Below are 17,982 nucleotides of genomic sequence, written 5' to 3'. Positions count from 1 at the left end.
CATAGAAATATGTTAACGAGTCCAAAGCATTAAAGTGTTTACTTTGAATCACATACAAATAATTATCAGCTAGGACTGGGAACTGCACGCACACAGCCGTGTTGTGTTTTGGGCTGGCTCTGGCATATAACCTTCTGTCTCAGCACATTTTCACTGTGAGTCATGCTGTGTCCTTGGAGGTTTGGGTGCATGTTCATTGGGTCACTATGGTTGTTCCAAAACTCATCAACATGGAGAAACAAGGGGAACTTGTCAGCCAGCTAAAGGCACACCTTTTGCAATGGTTTCTGTTCTGTTTTGTTTTGTTTTTAGTTAGCACTTCTTTCCTTGATTGCTTCTCATTTTTTCATTATTGAATTTTAATAAGAAACAAATCGCAAAGATAGAGACAAGTTTGTGTTCCAGCTTGGGGCATCGGCTGGGCATCTTCAGTTTGCCAAGAAAGGAGAAGCTAGGAGTTGGTGGCAGTGCTCCGAGAAAGACTAACCTGTAAGAGGCCCAAGAAGCTGGCAAGCACTTGAGAATGACTGAGCTCTGAATGGGTTGCTTAGTACAGGAGGCCAAGACCTGGCACAGCCTTAGCAGAGTAGACAGGACTACAGCACATGGGGGCCTTTGTCAGTGCCATCTTCAGGCTTCGCTTGCTGGATCACTATAGTCACTTCCGGTGGCTGTTAGGCATACGTGAGTCTTGCCCTTTCCTCCACATGGTTCTTTACCTTAGTTCAATACTTTAGGGTTCTACTGATCCTTTTTTCTGGAATAGATCTGTGGGATAAGATGTCCAAGTGCCAACACTGGTCTAACTAAGAATCTGGAAAGGTGTAGTACAGGGGATGCCCACGAGACCACAAGCAAAGGCAGCATGTGGACCTGGGCAGGAGACCAAATGGTATATTCATGCCATGACCTTCCTGGTGACCCAGGAAGTATCCCTTATGGCTTTTGTTAAATTTCACAATTCCCTCTCAAGTCAAGGAAATGCAATCTTAGCTTTCAGAGCCAGAAAGCAATGGTATCTTTCCCTTAATGAGTCAGGGCCTCATTCCCTATGAATGTGAGCTATTCTTCTAACATCTGGGATTCATCTGTTTAACCACAAAATGTCGGTTAGGAAAGAAAGATTCCAGTGGAGAAAGTGATACTCAAGGCCAGACCATGTGAGTTGGCTGGGAATTTGGTCCAAAGAGATAGAAAATGACTGGAAATCAGGTGAAAGCTACGGCTGGCTATACAATGGGAATGGAAGCAAGGAAGGCAATATTGTCCCCTCCCCCCGCCCCCGCTCCTGACATGTGATACCACACTGTAAAGATGCCCATGCCAATCTGCTGTCTTCAGTGTTACCAAGCTGCCTCTCTAAACTCCACCCCAATCTTTTATTACCTAAGAAACATCTTAAATTCATTTTTACTTATGCCTGTGTGTGTGTGCCTGCTGTCCTTGTGTGAACTGTGTGCAAGACCATAGTCTGAAGAGGGTTTTGTCAGGTCTCCTGGAGCTATGGTTAAAGGCAGGGGTGAACTGTCCACCATGGGTGCTGGGAAACAAACTCCAGTATCTACAAGAGCAACGAGTGCTCTCAAACACCCAGCCATTTCTCCAGCTCTTCAATGGGATTTTTTTTTTTTTACTTTAAAATTTTTGATGCACTGGGGAAGGAAATCAGGTTCTCTCACAGCACACAGGTTGTTCTTTGAGGGGGGGACAAGGGAGCAAGGACCTCCTGTTTCCATGCTGGGCCTTCACCTTGACATGCACAACTTAGAGCTGTAAGGCGCTGACAGTGGGTGTCCAAAGACCTTTGTCTGGACACCATTAGACTCCAGTCCGCTGTTAGCAGAGAAGTGGTCAGGAGCTCAGAGCATTTCTGATATGAATGATGCATTTCTGATTTCCATCACAGAGTTTTAGAAAATTAATTCATAAATTAGTTTTGCAGCAATACTGGCCATAGGTACCTTAGAGTATATTAATTTTAAATAACTCTGAATGCTGTTCGTTTGCTGAGTTCTTCTTACTAAACTAACAAAAACTTCTCTAAACTCATTATTGGCTCCATAAAACAGGGAGGAACTCTATGCGTTTTTTTGTTTTTGTTTTTGTTTTTTTTCTGCACAAATCGTTTGCTATCCTGTTAACTATTTAACTGGGGTTATTCATCTCTCAATTGCTGACACCCAACAGCAAACAATAAGGTGTCTTCTGTTACACACAAACAGTTTTCACTCTGTTAATTGGGGCTAATGAGAGGGCAATTGAACTTTACTCTGCCTGTTTTGTTGTTTCTGTAAATTGTAGGCTGATGGCATTTAGAACGAGTGACTTCCTACCCCTCACTCTTGTTCTTTTCATTATCCACTGGGACTCTGTTTTCCTTGTCAGTGTCAGCATGTGAGGTCACTAGAGGCACAGCCCTGCTTCTCACACATGCAAGAGAGACTAACTTAAGGTGAATTGATACAGTGCCTAGCTCTAAGGGGAACTTCAATATGGGGTAAGCGAAGGAGCCCCAGATAATTAAGCAGCATTCACGTACCCTCTGTTAGTTAGAGATTTTTTTCTCCTTAAAAGCAAAGACACCAGGCTTTTCTGTTACATTCTGCACTTCTAAACAGCATGGGGTCTCTTGTTCCTTTAATCAACCCTGTGGGATGGGCAGTAACTGTCCTGGAGTCCCAGCTGCAAAAGTAACATGAAAGAAGAGGAAACAGGAGGTCTGAGTCAGACAGCTTTGAACTTGATTCTATTCCACTGTTTCTCTTATTTAGGCATGTTACTAAGAACCTCTGTGTTTTATGCTTCAGTATTTAATTTATGGAGTGATAAGAGATTTAGTGGGAGTCACCTGCTTGTCTGAGCAAGTGCAGAATTCCTTCATTCATACAACTCTGAAATTCTGCTGTGTTCCACATGGGATAAAATTGTAGGAAGGAAACACTAACAAGTAGCTGTTCTCTTTTGCCCTAGTTGTGAAACAGCATGGAAAACACCACAAAACAATGGGATTTCACTGCCCCATAGGTTGCTAGCATAGTGATATAAAAAGGGACAGACCAAGGGGAAACTCAGTTTGGAACAGAGAAAGACAGCTTGGAGAAAGTGACAAATCTGAGATCCAGAAAAAAATGGGGGGAGGCAAGCTATCAAAATTGGGAATTTTAAGTTACATTTGAACAAAAATGTTCAAGAAACCAATTAGTAATAGCCAGTGACACAAAGAGAAGACTAGGAATCACAAAAATATAACATGTGGAGGAGAAAATGGTTCCCCAAGATAACAAGGCTGGTGGTAGGTAGGTGAAGAGGTAGGTGCAGTATCATAGCTAGAAAAGGCTGGAAATAGATTCAGGTGACTTCCTGATTTGGAGGGCTATTGTTTATTTTCAGTCTATTTCATGAAATTATTTATTTATTTATTTATTGTGTGTGTGTGTGTGTGTGTGTGTGTGTGTGTGTGTGTGTGACCTTCATTCTGTGCCTGCCTAGGCCACAAGAGAGCACTGGGATCCCTGGGAACTGAAGGCTGTGAGCTGCCATGTGGATGCTGACAACTAAGCCTGGGTTCTGTGAAAGAGCAGCCAGTGCTCTTAGCCACACTGGGTCAGATTTCCATTTCCTATCTTCATAGTCTTACTTCAGGTCAGTGTGTGTATATATGTTTGTGTACATGGGGTTTGTGTGTGTGCATGAGTCTATGCATGTGTGCATTGTGTATGTGAACATACCTTGAAATCAGTCCTTCACAAACATGCTTACTACCTTAAAGCTGCTATATTCTTTTCGACCAGCTTTCAGGGTACACTATAATCATGTTCTCATGGGGCTAAACTCCCAGCAGACCCTGAAAGAAGTCATCAGATGGGTTTTTATCTGTCCCTGCATGTTTAGAAACAGATAGACTAGTTCTAGCCATTTGAGTCTGATTTTTTTAAACAAATGTTTAAAAGTTGTCTTTGATGAGACAAAGTGAAGAAGAGAAATGGGGGAGAAGCAACCAAGCAATCCAACCAAGCAAAGGTGGGTGGCACATCACTTTCGTCACTTTATCTGTGTGTGAATCAAGCACCCTTAAGGACTGGGAGAATTGTAAATATTTCTCCAGTGATTGGAAGTTTGCAGAGAATACTCTGTCAGTAGGTGACTTTTCACACTTGAATTATTACAAACTTAGACCCAGAGACACATGAATAATGGATAGACAGATAATTTACCTATGTATGTGTAACATAAGACCCGAAGTCTGCATAGAATGTACATTTTCCAGCCAATGGTATCATTTTCCGAATGAAAATATATAAATTAGCATATTTCACTTGAGATCTGTGATGTTGTAATCTTTCAACCCAGACCAGTTGATTACAGAAGCCACAGTAAAAACATTTAGGAAAAAAAATCACAACACAAAATAATGTAGCCCGTATCTAATACCTAACAGATTTAAGTGCTTACGATAAATAGCCTCTTTAAATGGTATGGTTTTTTAAAATATAGCCTACGGTTCATAAACATTTTAATCCTCTTCTGGAAAACATGTGACTAAAATTTTTATAGTTATAATACATTATTTTAAAATGTACTTTGCTATCTAATGCTCCTAAGGAAAATCCCACTATTCTGTTGTTCTTATACACACACACACACACACACACACACACACACACACACACACACACACACACACAGAGAGAGAGAGAGAGAGAGAGAGAGAGAGAGAGAGAGAGAAAGAGAGAGAGAGAGAAGGGGGGATGGATAGGGAGAAATGGAGGACTTGAGGAAGAGATTATTCTTTCTCCTCCTGGGAATGCTTTCACAGCCTTTATTGTGAAATCTGTGAGAGAGGTTAACAGATACCCCTGCTCCAAGAGTGCACCTTGTCTAATTTCCCTTATTTTGTAATCTTTTTGATTTTTGAACAACAGTTTCTATGATGCTTACAGATATTGTTTTCTTGAATCCATATTCTAAAGCGGGCAAAACTGTCTTAAGAAAATCAGTGTCTCTTCATCTTGTGCTCTTATTGTGGCAGCATCCACTCCCCTACCCTCATGCTCTCAATTAGCTCGGGAGTTCATGCCATTTCCCATTCCTGGGGTCCATTTATCCCTTAGAGTCATTCATGATTTCTAGTTTCCTTGGGGTAGAGGATTATAGGCTGGTAAACCTTTGCTCTATGTCTAAAAATCGAGGAGCAGATATATTGAGTTGGGGAAGAATAGAGGAGAGAGAGCAGGATGAGAGATACCATATCAGAGGGAGCCACTATAGGTCCGAGAAGAGATCTGGAACTAGGAAGATCTCCAGAGACCTATAAGGATGACACGATCTGACAGTCTGGGCAGTGGAGGAGAAGTTGGCCTAGAAACCCTTCCCCTAGAATGAGATTGATGAATACTCTCTATGCTATTCTAGAATCCTCATCCAGTGGCTGATGAGAGCAGAGACAGACATCCACAGAAATACACTGAGCTGAAATCTGGAACTCAGTTGAAGAGAGGGAGGAATGAAGAACGAAGGGGTCTGTACCTGGTTGGAGAAACCCACAGAAACAGTTGGCCTGAAAAAGGGAAAGCATATCGACCCCAGATGCTCTTTGGGAGGCCAGTACAGGACTAATCCAGCCCCCTGATCATGGATGCCAATGGGGAGGCCCCTGCACTCCTGGGAGCCTCTGGAGGTGGACTGGTGTTTTGCCCTGGTGGGTGGGAGGGACTTCGAGAGCCCATCCCACTTGAAGGGATTCGCTCTGTCTCTGAACACATGGGGAGGGGCCTAGGCCCAGCACAGGAAGATTTGGTGGACTTGGTGGAGCCCTGGTTGGGGGCCCTACCCTGCCTGGGGAGTGGCGGGTGGATGGGGTGGGGGGTAGGTTGGAGGTGGGGGAGAAGGAATGGGGGTGGGGGGAGGGAGAGGGAGAGGGAAAGTACATGTGAAAATATTAATAATTTAATAAAAAAAATCCAGGAAAAAAAAAGAAAATCAGTGTCTACCATAAATATTATAAAAGCTACATTTTTATTTTAAATGTATTTTTATTTTAATGGACAGCATGGGAGGGGCATTTGCACACAAGCAAGCTGCCTGAAGAGGCCAAAGGTAGGGACTAGATGGTCTATACCTGGGGTTACAGGTGGTTGTGTGATGCCAAGCACAGGTGCTAAGAACTGCACTCTGGGCCTCTGCAATGCAGTGTTTGCCCTTAACCACCTATCCAGCCCCAGTCTGCATGGGGACTTCACCAGCAGGGTGAAGTCTTGTTTTTTTTTTTTTTTTCCTCTGTAGTTGAAGAACTGTCATTGCAATGTTGATTTCATTACTGTAGAACAAATCTACAGTGAATACAATCTTATAACTCCCTCTGAAAGGGCAATTTTTTCAAGCTGTTCTTCTAGCTTATGGGGAATTTAGTTTCTTCCTCTGTTTTATAACACTGATAGGAAGGGCTTGTGAGCCAGGGATTATTTTCTCTGTCTTCCTTTGGCGTTAAGCCAATGGGAAGCGTTGGTAGGAAAATGGAGGGCACCAGAAAATACTGAGTTCTCTTGGTGTGACTGCTCCAAGTGTCTCTGCTCCTTAACCTCTGGTCACGGGTCCAGCAGGACAGCCCCCTCTTCAGACTCAGAGTTCAACTCTCTAAGTTTCCCCTTCTTTTTGAGCTTCATACGTGGGCTAGGGAGAGGCTTTGGGAAAGAACAGTGCCTCCCTTCTCCTTGCCTCGCCTCAATAGTGCTCCATCTTTTGTGCATGAGTAAAAGATCCCTTCACTAGTTCTTTTACATGTGTCATTTGTTTTGTGACAGAATTCTGAAGAATGCAACTTTGCTAAAACCATAAAAATGAAGACATCTGAAGAATATATATCAAATGTGGGCACAGAATGAACCGAAGTTAGTTTCCTGTGTCTCTATGGACCACATTAAAAATGTGATAATGAAGCACGTTGTATTTGGAGGAAAAGAATAGACTTAGTTAGGGATTGTAGATTACCAACATGATGCCATTTTCAGCCCTTACTGTGCAAAAGTGATGTGCGACTGACAATCATTTGAATGGAAAACAAACACTTCTGCTTCTGTCTCAAAAAAATCCATTTTAAAAGTATCATTGATATTTTCTTATGTAAGGGGCTGTAGAAAATCAGGAATTTCATGAGCAGACACCAGGTGAGTCCAAAGCCATCCTGCAGAGTATTTTATGTATTCCCCAATGTGCTCAGAATATTTCAATAATGGGAAAACCCTGGACCTCTGAGGTCTGTGCTTAAATGGCGAACACCATCCCATAATGATTGACTGCTAACTCCATTAATGAAGCTGAGGGGTGTTGCTCTGTTTCATTTGGAGCCTCATTTCTTGCTTCTCACTTCCTGTGTCTCTGGTACTGCTTTCTACCATAAGTCAGAAATGAATTTTTTAAAATAAGCACTTGTATTTTGAACCATAAAACAAAATTTGAAGCAGAAATCAGAGGAAGAAGGTAAATTACTTTTAGTGCTCTGCAAAGAAACTTTAACTTGGCTATTTCCTCTTGTTTTGAACCTCTGAAAAATCAATACAGAAACATATCATATTCTGAAGGCAGGTCAACTGTGCACTAGGTGTTTTTAACAGTTGGCTTTGAAGGGGATACTTATGCCCCCTTGACATGAATCTACAGTTCTTTGCACTAAGTGTCCCCATGAAACTACATTTTTGCTCGGGCTATCCATCTCAATGGTTATTACTTTTTACTGTTCCAGGCCCCTATCTTCTATTATGGATTCACTGATAGATCAATATGACAGAGGCAAGATAAAAGTCAGTTAGCTGTACATGTCTATTATGAGCCTGAAAATCCAGACACACATTTTTCCTGACAGACGCCAGGCACATAACTGAGTCATTACGTGTCTGGATGGGTTTCTAGTCTTTCTGTACAAACTCACATTTCTGGACATGTTTCTTAATTTTGAGGTCCTCCTGGCCTGTCAGGGAGTTAGGAGTGAGTGGTTCCCTCGGGGAGAGAGTGATTTTAAAATACAATCTTCACTTTTGAAAGGAGAGAACAAAACACATTTGCTCCTACACTGAGACAGTAAAAAGGAATGCTGACACACTCAGATTCTAAACCACAGGCAAGTGGACTGTAAAACCAAGTGGTGGTTCAAAGTCAAGGGGAATATCTTTGCAGTCCTCTAGCGATAATGGGAATGAGGAAACTGGCTTTGGGTCAGTAGGAAACCCCAAGTTCCCTCTGGAGTTGATCACTTCAGCTATTCATCACTCACTATTTTGAGAGAGGAAAATAAGCTGCCAAACATCTGAGCTAGCATCCACTAGATGCTCAACAATTTCTATCATCAGCTTCCTAGGTTCTGTGCCAACCAGCAAGGTTACTCCACCCTGAGCTTTGAATAAATAAGGAGCTGTTCTGGATTCCCCCACCCCCACCCCCACCCCACAGTTCCCAGAAGGCCCCCTTGTGCTTCAGACACGTGCAGTGAGCTTTTGACATTTCTTCAGATCAATTTTGGGTATTTAATCCCTCATTCACATTCTTGCACCTTATCCATTTAATAGAGCAGACTGCATTGTGCTTTAAAACAGTTTTCCAAGGAAATTCCCACATAGCCTGGGAAGGGGCCTCTACCCTGAGTAGCATGAAAGAAAAAAATAGGCCAAGCTGCAGAAGTCCAATTACTGGGGTCAGTTTCACTTACTGTGTTCCATTGGATCTAAGCCTGCACAGTGCAGTTTACTGTTCCTGTTGCTTGCTTGCAAAAACAAACAAACAGAACCAAAATAAAGCAAGCAAGCAAACAAACAAACAAAATCCCCAAACCTTTGACTGCCTGTTTACAACTGTACTCCGTTTTGCTTCTTCTGTCTGTATAATAACAGAGGCTGCTTGCCTGCTCATGAATAGAGACCTCCTTATAACAACGGAAAGTCAAAGTGAGTTTTGTGTGTAAGGGTAAGAGAGGGTAAAGATGTTCTCCCTTCAAAATCATGACACTCAGGTAACTCAACGAGTAGACTGGAGGAGAGTAAAACCAAAAGTAAGTCACCCAAATTTATGATAAAAGGCAATTTAGGCAAAAAAAAAAAAAGTGTTAAGATCTGAGTAGCAGGAATAATCGATGTAGAGGAATGCTAGGAAAGACTTTGGCAGTAGAAAGTATCTGGTTACCAAATACCACACAGCAAAGCAAATTCATCTTCCTGTCTGCTGCTTGAGAAGAGACAATCGAGGTAAACTGGAGACAGCCCTTAGGTCACCTGACATTGCTGAAGCTTACCTACTGAAGCTGGCCATGACTTGAAAACTGAGGTACTAGTACTGCCCTTTCCTTTACACACATCAGCATTAAGCCTAAGTGGGGCCAGAAAGAAGGGAAAGGAGAAACAGAGCTGGTCTTCTGTGACGATCAGTGCCTGGGACCAAATGACAGATAGTCTCCAATATTCACATGCCTGCGATCTAAGTAAAGAAAAGCTGAGGCACAGAAAAGGAGGAAGAGAAAGAAGAAGAAGAAGAAGAAGAAGAAGAAGAAGAAGAAGAAGAAGAAGAAGAAGAAGAAGAAGGGAAGTAGAGAAACAAAGACATTTTCAAATCTTTATTCATATGTATACATCTTCATATGGATAAAAATTACCTATTGAAAGCTGAAAATAAAGTGAATTGTAGCACATTTAAGGAACTGTATAAGCATCATAACAATCTGATGTCACATATTTATTACCTGAAAAGCAACGTTTTGTATTCAGCAGCAGTGATTTCTCATGCTTCCCATCCTGTCCCCCAGAGCAAGGAAACTGCCAATCTATTTTCCTTCATTGTTCCTGTTCTGAATATTTCATGTAATGTAAGCATACAGTAGCATCCGTGGTGACCAGTTTCTTTCACTTAGAATGTCTTCAATTATTCTTTATATTGTCACATATATCATTTCTCCATTCTTTTCTATTGTTGCATAGTACTTACTTTTATGGCAATGTCAAGTTCTATTTATCCATTCATCAGCTGGTAAATATTTGAACCATTTCCTTTTCTGGGCTATTTTGGCAATAGTCTTCTGGACATTCTTTTCAATTGTTTGCATGAACTTTGTTTTGCATTTCTCATTATCAAATGAAGAAGAGGTGAAATGCTATTTAACCTTTTGAGGTATTTCTATTTCTGGACTATTTTCTAAGGTGGCTATTGTCTCTGCAGCTATAACTAGTCTTGTTAAGTTTCCCTGGTCTTTGCTGCTTTTTATTACCACATGTCTTTAATTCCAGTCATTCTAGTGAGGTTCAAATCTCATTGTGGTGTGATTTGTGTTTTTTGCAGGTTTGCATTTTGCCTTGTGATCAAACGATTATCTTTTCTGTGACTCTTGGAGCTTATTTCCCTGGGATTTATAAAATATGTATTTATTTTTACTTTATGCATATGAATGTTTTGTGTGTATATATTAAGTGTACTGTATGCATATCTTGTGCCAGCAGAAGACCAGAAGGGGGTGTTGTATCCTCTGGAACTGGAGTTACTGAGCTTTGTGCCATGCACTGCTGAGTCATCTCTCTCAGGGTAACCCTTCTCTTGCATTTTGAACCTCTTGAAGCTTTGTTGAAAATTCTCTATTCACCAGTTCAGGCTATAATATTGCTTAGTACATAGGACATAACACAGGGGCTTGAAACATTGAACACTATCTGGGCTATGGTGAGCTGGTTTAGGCTGACAGCAGGAATGTGGTTCAGACACAAACTTCTTCAGCTGCCTGGAGAGGAGCTCGCTGTTGGCCAATCTCCTTCATGTGTCACAGAAAAAGCCAGACATGTCCTTCCTAAATAGAGGCCAATTAACCTAACAGATTGCAACCTGCAAGGACTCTGTTCTACTGCTTTTGTTCCATACTAAACTCAAGAGACAAGGGACACCGTGATATAAACAGTAGGTTCACAGAAAAGGTGCAGATGCTATGAAGGGTGAGACTGAAGGTTAGTCACAGAATTATCCCACCACAGAGAAGAGGAAGGAGTAGCGACGGATGGCACCTGATGCTTCCTGATCTCATTAGCTTTTAGTTCATTGGTGTTATAACCAGATCCATTAAGTTCCTCCTAGGGCTGACTGTTTTCTCAGAAACAACAGTTCCAGTTTAAAAATAAAAGAGAGAGAAACAATATTTATATAGCAAATGAATATTCTATTGTGTGAAAACATCTTCAGTGTCATGAGGGGAAGTCAAGACAGACCTAGATCCAGTGGTGGCAGGTACTCCAAAATACTTTGAAAAGTGTTTTACCGTGGAAAAATACGTTGTGTAAGTTTTTATAGATGTCCTATTACATTTTAGGCAAAGCTAATAGAATGCCCTGTAGCACTTCATTCTAAACAAAATTGTTCTGTCCTCTGTTTCTGTAGAATCTGCCGTGTGGATGCCTACGTACTAAGGCTCAATCCCAAGAAAGGACATTCCACATTGACACAGATTCAAGGTCCATTAAGCTTCAGGTTTGCCTTGATATGGATCTCTCTGATGTATTGCTATGATGCCCTATTTTTGTTGACTCAGTTACTCAGTCAGCAAAACCAAACATTTTGGCCTGTGGCCCAGGCTTGAGCTGTCTATGGAGGATATGTTTTTGCCTTTACCACCATGACAGTAATGAGCAACTGGTATTAGTTTGATTTGCATAATTGTGTGCTTCCAACTTCCAGTCTGTGTCAGTAGGAGACAACTTATTGTGATGATATCCACAGCATATTATCTGTTTTGTGCGATCAGCATTTATTTATGTAAATTCTATCATTACAAGGGGTCATTTTCTAACATTGTACCATGAAATTACATTCTCGGCCAATAAACAGCAAGAAAACACCATAGCTAGAGAGCTGGGCATATTTTGTCATTCATAGCTGTTGGTCACAGAGGTGGAAGGTGTATTTGTGGTGGCTGCTGGCTTGCTTGCTTGTTTAGGTGAGATTCTGTTAAGGCTTGACAAGCAAGATGACAATCTGGTAGTCTGTCTATCAGATTTAGAGAGAATGCCATTAAGCAGACAGCTCTTCACTCTCTGACAAACACCTAGGCACCACAAAACCTTCCTCACTCATCTGAGATTTTCTTTAAAAATAACTATGTTCTAAAAATTATTTTACATTTCATAGATTATGGGTGATTTTTTCTTTTTAAATTAAATCATATTTAAATTAAAAACAATCTTATTTTACATACCAATCCTAGTTCCCTTTCCCTTCCATCTTCCCATCCCCCCACAATCCCCCCAAGCTAACCCCTAAGCAGAAATTCTGTAATTAATATATCAGGGATTAAAAAGGTACAATGTCTAGGTGGGATATTCTACTGGCTCAAGTACCTGAAAAAGCAGGAAGGAATCCAGATTAACTTGGTCTTTTATAGAACAAACCTCACAACACTGTGCACAAGAACACAGTCCAGGCTATGCTATCTGCCTCATCTTTACAGGCAGACAAGCCTGCTAGGCTCTGTGGAACTGGAGCTATAATTCATGCATGTCTTTGATAGTTATCTCTAGTTAAGCACAAAGGGATGTCAGCATTTAACCCCACTTCAAGACACGACAATGTAGAAAAAGAATCATAAAGAAAAAAAAAAAGAAAGAAAAAACCAGCAGCCAACCACTTAAGTGTAGTTGACACCTGTCAAAGGGAGCCCTTAGTAAGAGGAGGATAATTAGGATATTACTCTGTTGTGAGAGCGTCATTCTCAGCCTGTGATGTACTGACTACTCTTCAGTCTGCTTAAGGGGCAAGTAATATGTGAGAAAAATAAAAAACGAGTCAAAGAAACTAGGAAAAAAAGAACCCAGAAATCACATTTGACACCTAAGAAAACTTACATTTCAGATTTGTTTTGTAGCTGGCTGAGGCAATAGCTTTGTGGGTAAAGTGCTTTTCTGGTGAACACGAAGACCCAAGTTCAATGCCCAGCACCTACACTTTTTAAAACAGCCAGGAATGGTGGAGAATGTTTGTAATCCCAGCATTAGGGAAGTAAGATAAGTAGGGCCCTGGGTTCATAGCCCAGCCTACCTGATGAGTTCCAAGGCAGCACGCGCGCACGCGCACGCGTGTGTACACACACACACACACACACACACACACACACACACACACACACACACACTGAGTTTATTTGCAGGGGTTCTTTTTGGAAATCTCACTGATCATTCTCTGAAAAGTGTAATGTGGATTGTAACAGAAATAGTTCTCTGTGACTTCAGGTTCTTACATAGGATAACTGTTTGAAAGAGCATCTTGTTAGGTCTCCATTTCTGTTTGCTTTTATTCCTTTAAGTTTTCTATACAAGGCAAACATAGCATGGATGCTTTCTCCTCTGAGAACTTAAATTCATAACTCAGTTATATTTCTCATAATGGTCCATAATAGTCCATTCTTCCTACTTTTAGCTGCCTTTCTCAATAATATTATCATCAGTGTATGTTTTCTGAGTGAAATCTCTCTCTCTCTCTCTCTCTCTCTCTCTCTCTCTCTCTCTCTCTCTCTCTCTCTCTCTCTCTCTCCTCTGGCCCTCATCTCAGCTAACAAAGAGTTCAAATGAGTGACTGAGAATCTGGGAAACCCTGGCCATGGCAGAAATGCTGGGAGAACCAAAGTTCCAGCCACTGCTTTATCCATAGTGGGGAAGTCACACTACACAGACATGTCAAATGGAAAAGGCAGTGTTTCTGAGGAGCCCACTGTGTATTCAGAGGACAGGGAGGTTGAAAACCAACGTGAAATGTTATCCAAAAAACCAGAGATCCATAGCAGTAAACCTGGGAAGAAGACTGCTAATCCCCAGAGGTTCAAGACAAAAGAAGGCTGCAGCTTAAGGAACCTAGGCAGATCCGTGTGAGGCAGTGCAGGAAGATGGACAGAAGGAAATGACAGTGGCAGTCAGAAGGGAAGGTAATACATTTGGCCATGGGGACTGACAAAGGCATCTGGAAACAATAAAAGGCAGAATTTATTTTTTTCTTGGGAAGTTTTCTTTGAAAATAACGCTTTAGCAAAGAACAAAAACCACAATAACAATATCTTCAGCATTTCACTTTTCATGTTGTAGGAATGGATCTAAGAAACAAACACACTATCCTGGCTTTGTTAATTAAGTGGAATTATGGGTTCTCAGCAATCCTTTGTAGCCTTTCTGATGTCATGAGCTCTTACTTGACTTGGAAGAAGCCGGGGGCATAAGGAGACAGCTTACCCAATATTTTCCTTTATTCCCCAAGGCTACCTTTTACTCAGCTCACCCTCCTTTGGACATATGGAAATATCATACAAACAATGAACCAAAAAAATGAAGGGTGTCTTTTCTTGGTTAATGACAAAGGGAAAATCTCATGTTGATCGTTGATAATATAGAATATAGTCATAACAAAGATAACATAATCAGAGAAGAGGGGGTTATAAACTACCCAATTGTCTCAGCAGGTATCACCAAAATATTTGCAGGTTGCTTGGTAACCCAATTAAAAGTCTCTATTTAAATCCCGGATCATTAGTGACTGAAAATCACTATCATTTGATGGCTCATCTCAGTCCAGTTCTTAGGGGAGATTTTCCTACATCAAAAAACCACCAACATATTTGGCACTAATTGGCTCCCTTGGTGGCAATCTCAGCCTATAGGCCAGGAATTGAGTGGACCTGGGAGGATAAATGATTCCCCAGCCAGAGAGTTGGTGCTTGTCAGCACAGGTTGAAGGACATTGGTGGGTTAAGATGAGATTTTATACCGAGATTACCTGTCTTTGGATAAATTGAGATACTCTCTTTTTAAGAATGTTATATTGTTGGTGAATTCCTTTGAAAAAGTCATTATATTTTAGGACTTACTTTTGTAAATGTCTCTTCTTCCTCCCTCCTTACCTTTCTTACCCCTTCCCCCAACTTAAAATGGTCAAGAGAAATTGTCTTAAATTGTATCATCTTTTAAAATTAGAAGCCAGGACTAAAGGCACTAATGAGACAGTGTGAACGTGAGTTGTACTATCACTAAAATTAGTTTGAGTGACAGTCTAGCTACTGCATAGATGTGATCATCTCAGAAAGACCTCGAGATTTACAAGTAAATAAATATCTAGGAGTCTTAGCATTATTACTTTTCTATTGAAAATAGCTTTGATACTGATCTTTGGAAATAATGGATTCTCCATGTATTGTGGTGTTGAAGGTAAGAAACATCTTCAGAATCATCAGTAGGGAGACATGAGGGAGAATAATAGAGCATGAGCGAAGTGTAAGATACCACTAGAAACCTCATTGCAACTAGCTAGAAATGACAGTGGAAATAAGGATGCTTGACATTCAATCCCTTGACATTTACATGATACAATCATTGCAAAACAAACACACCATATTCACAGCACAGAAACATGATACTTTATAAACAGAGAGGACCATAATAGAGTGCTGTTACAACAATTAAAATTAAACATAATGGGATTGGTAAGGTATTGGCATAACAGAGTTGGAAAGCCTGGGCTCCAGTTACATGAGTGACATCTTTTCACCAGTTTCTGTATCTGTCACACTGGAAGTATATATAGGAAAGCCATCTTTTTACCTCTGTGATGATGAGATTCTTTCGGAGAGGCATATATATATATATATATATATATATATTATATATATATATATTTGCTATTGGTATAGTAGGCATATAAAGCCAAAAGCCAATTATATTTTATCTTACGTTTTTAATAAAATTTCTAAAATAACAAGACCCGCTGAGTTTATTGAACTACAGTACCTACCAGAATGAACCTCAGAAGCTCTGTGTGAGAAATATTTAATCATGGAAAGATAGGTTTCATTTCATTTGCCTACAGTGTCATACACATAGAGATCAGGTTTGTTGATTAGTATTCACTGAATTAATGGGTGAAACCTGAGTTATTTTGTAGCAATGAATCTTTGAATATAGATTTCAAGATAACAATAAAGATCAAGTCCTAAATTTCCAAATTGCATTGACTTCCAACCACATCAAATTTCAGAAGGATTGAGATCTTTTCCAAGCTGACTATTACTAATAACAGACCAGAATAGTTTCTTAATTTTGATCTCTGTTGTTAACTTTTACTAAATTTTGGAATAGTGTTTCAAAATGAACATTTTGGGTCATCTTTTATTCAATTATATTGTGGCTTAACTTTTCATGAGTGAATTTATTCTTTATACATACAATTTAATCTCATAGGCATTCAAATAGAAATTGTTCCTTTTCCACCACTGCCGTATACATTCTGATATCACACCGGTGAAGATGAACCATTTTCACAAATGTACCCAAAAGTGTCTTGAAGTCATGAGAGGGACGAGGTCACTGGCTATTTCAAACCAGCCGCTGATGCATGAATTGCTCACAAAACCCAGTAGTTTACCCTTTAAAGTTGGTTAAAAAAATACTACCTGCAAATGTGTCTAAGTGGAAAAAAAAGTTTGTGTTCAATTAACTTAAGGAATTGTATGGGCTTCTATTAAAGAATCAGAAAATTAATAACGTCTCTGAGCATTCTACAGTGGGAGAAAGGCATTGCTCAGTACTTGATCTGGAATGCCTTGCACTGGTGTGATCAGAAAATGCACTTTTGTTCTAATTTGTTTTCTTGTATTCTGAAGAATAAAGTGTATACTAAAATAGCTGATACCTTGGTAGGAGCAACCAGAGATATTATAGATATCTTTTGGGGCACCTTTTCCATCTCCTTAACTGGAATCCTTCCTTGTTACCTTCCTATTTTCATTCTTACTCTGACGGAGTTATGACACAGTTGACCTTAAGATAATCTGGTCCCCACAGAAACATGCAGGCCCCTTCAAGGGATGAGTTTTCTCTTTGTACTCACAGAGAAGCAAATCAGAGTGTGAAAGCAGAGGGATGGCTCGGGGTCATGACTGGCTTGAATATGGAGGGGAACACATAGAAAGCAAAGCTGGTGACTTTCAAGAACTGAGAGTGGCCATAGATGATAACTAGAAATGAAATATATAGACAAGTTCAAAACCACAGCAGCTGAATTTGGTCAAAAACTGAATGATCTTGAAAGATGATCTTTTATCAGTGTACCCAAATGAAAAGTCCCTTTCACTAACAACTCCATTTTGGCATTGTGAGATCTGAGCAGGGAATCGAACAGAAGAGAGCTACAGAACTATGCCCAAGAAAATTGATGCTTTTTTTCCTCTATAGTGTATGGTAATTGGTAGACAGCAACAGAGAGCTAAGAAGCTCAGATAACCAAAGCTCAGTGTGCTTATCATATTTTGTGCCCTGAGTGTTGTCAATAATAGAAACCCTGGCAACCTTCAGAACAAATTATATTTCTTCAGTTCTCAGACAAGTGGCAAATGTGTCTCAACTGACATGTCAGAGCTTTAGACTCCTGCTCCTATTTCTGAAGATATTGGTCTTCCTTCTTGATCATTTTTGTAGCCTCCTCTTCCTTTTCAGGTTTGACAAATCCATATTTCACTGTGGGAATGTAAAGTGAGGACAGGATAATTTAGCCTTCATGCATATGCTTGGCAGGTGCTATGATTTGAATCTGAAATGCCTTCCCCAGTGCTCATGTTTTTCACTGGTTCCCAAAAGGTGGTATTAGCTTGGAAATTTATATACACTTCTGAAGACAGGGAGTAACTGGTAGAAGTAGGTCATTGGGGAGGGCCTTTGACAATTACAACCTGGACCCTCGTTGAAGTGTGCTTTCTGATTTCTGTGAATAGCTCACCTCTGCAATGTGTATTTGCTGCTGGGATGGTCCTCTCAAGTGCAGTTGTCCAAGAAACTATGGATAGAAACTTCTGAAGGTTTGGGCCAAGACAAACCATTCCTTTCTTAAGCTCTGTTAGTTAGATTTTTATGGTCACAGCAGCATGATAGCTACTAGTACATTGTGGTAAATATATATATTATATATATTAGAATATATATAATATATATATCAAGTGTT

This window comes from Cricetulus griseus (assembly GCF_003668045.3).
Source record: "Cricetulus griseus strain 17A/GY chromosome 1 unlocalized genomic scaffold, alternate assembly CriGri-PICRH-1.0 chr1_0, whole genome shotgun sequence".
In the NCBI taxonomy this organism is placed as follows: Eukaryota; Metazoa; Chordata; class Mammalia; order Rodentia; family Cricetidae; genus Cricetulus; species Cricetulus griseus.
Note: the sequence above shows the minus strand (reverse complement) of the source record.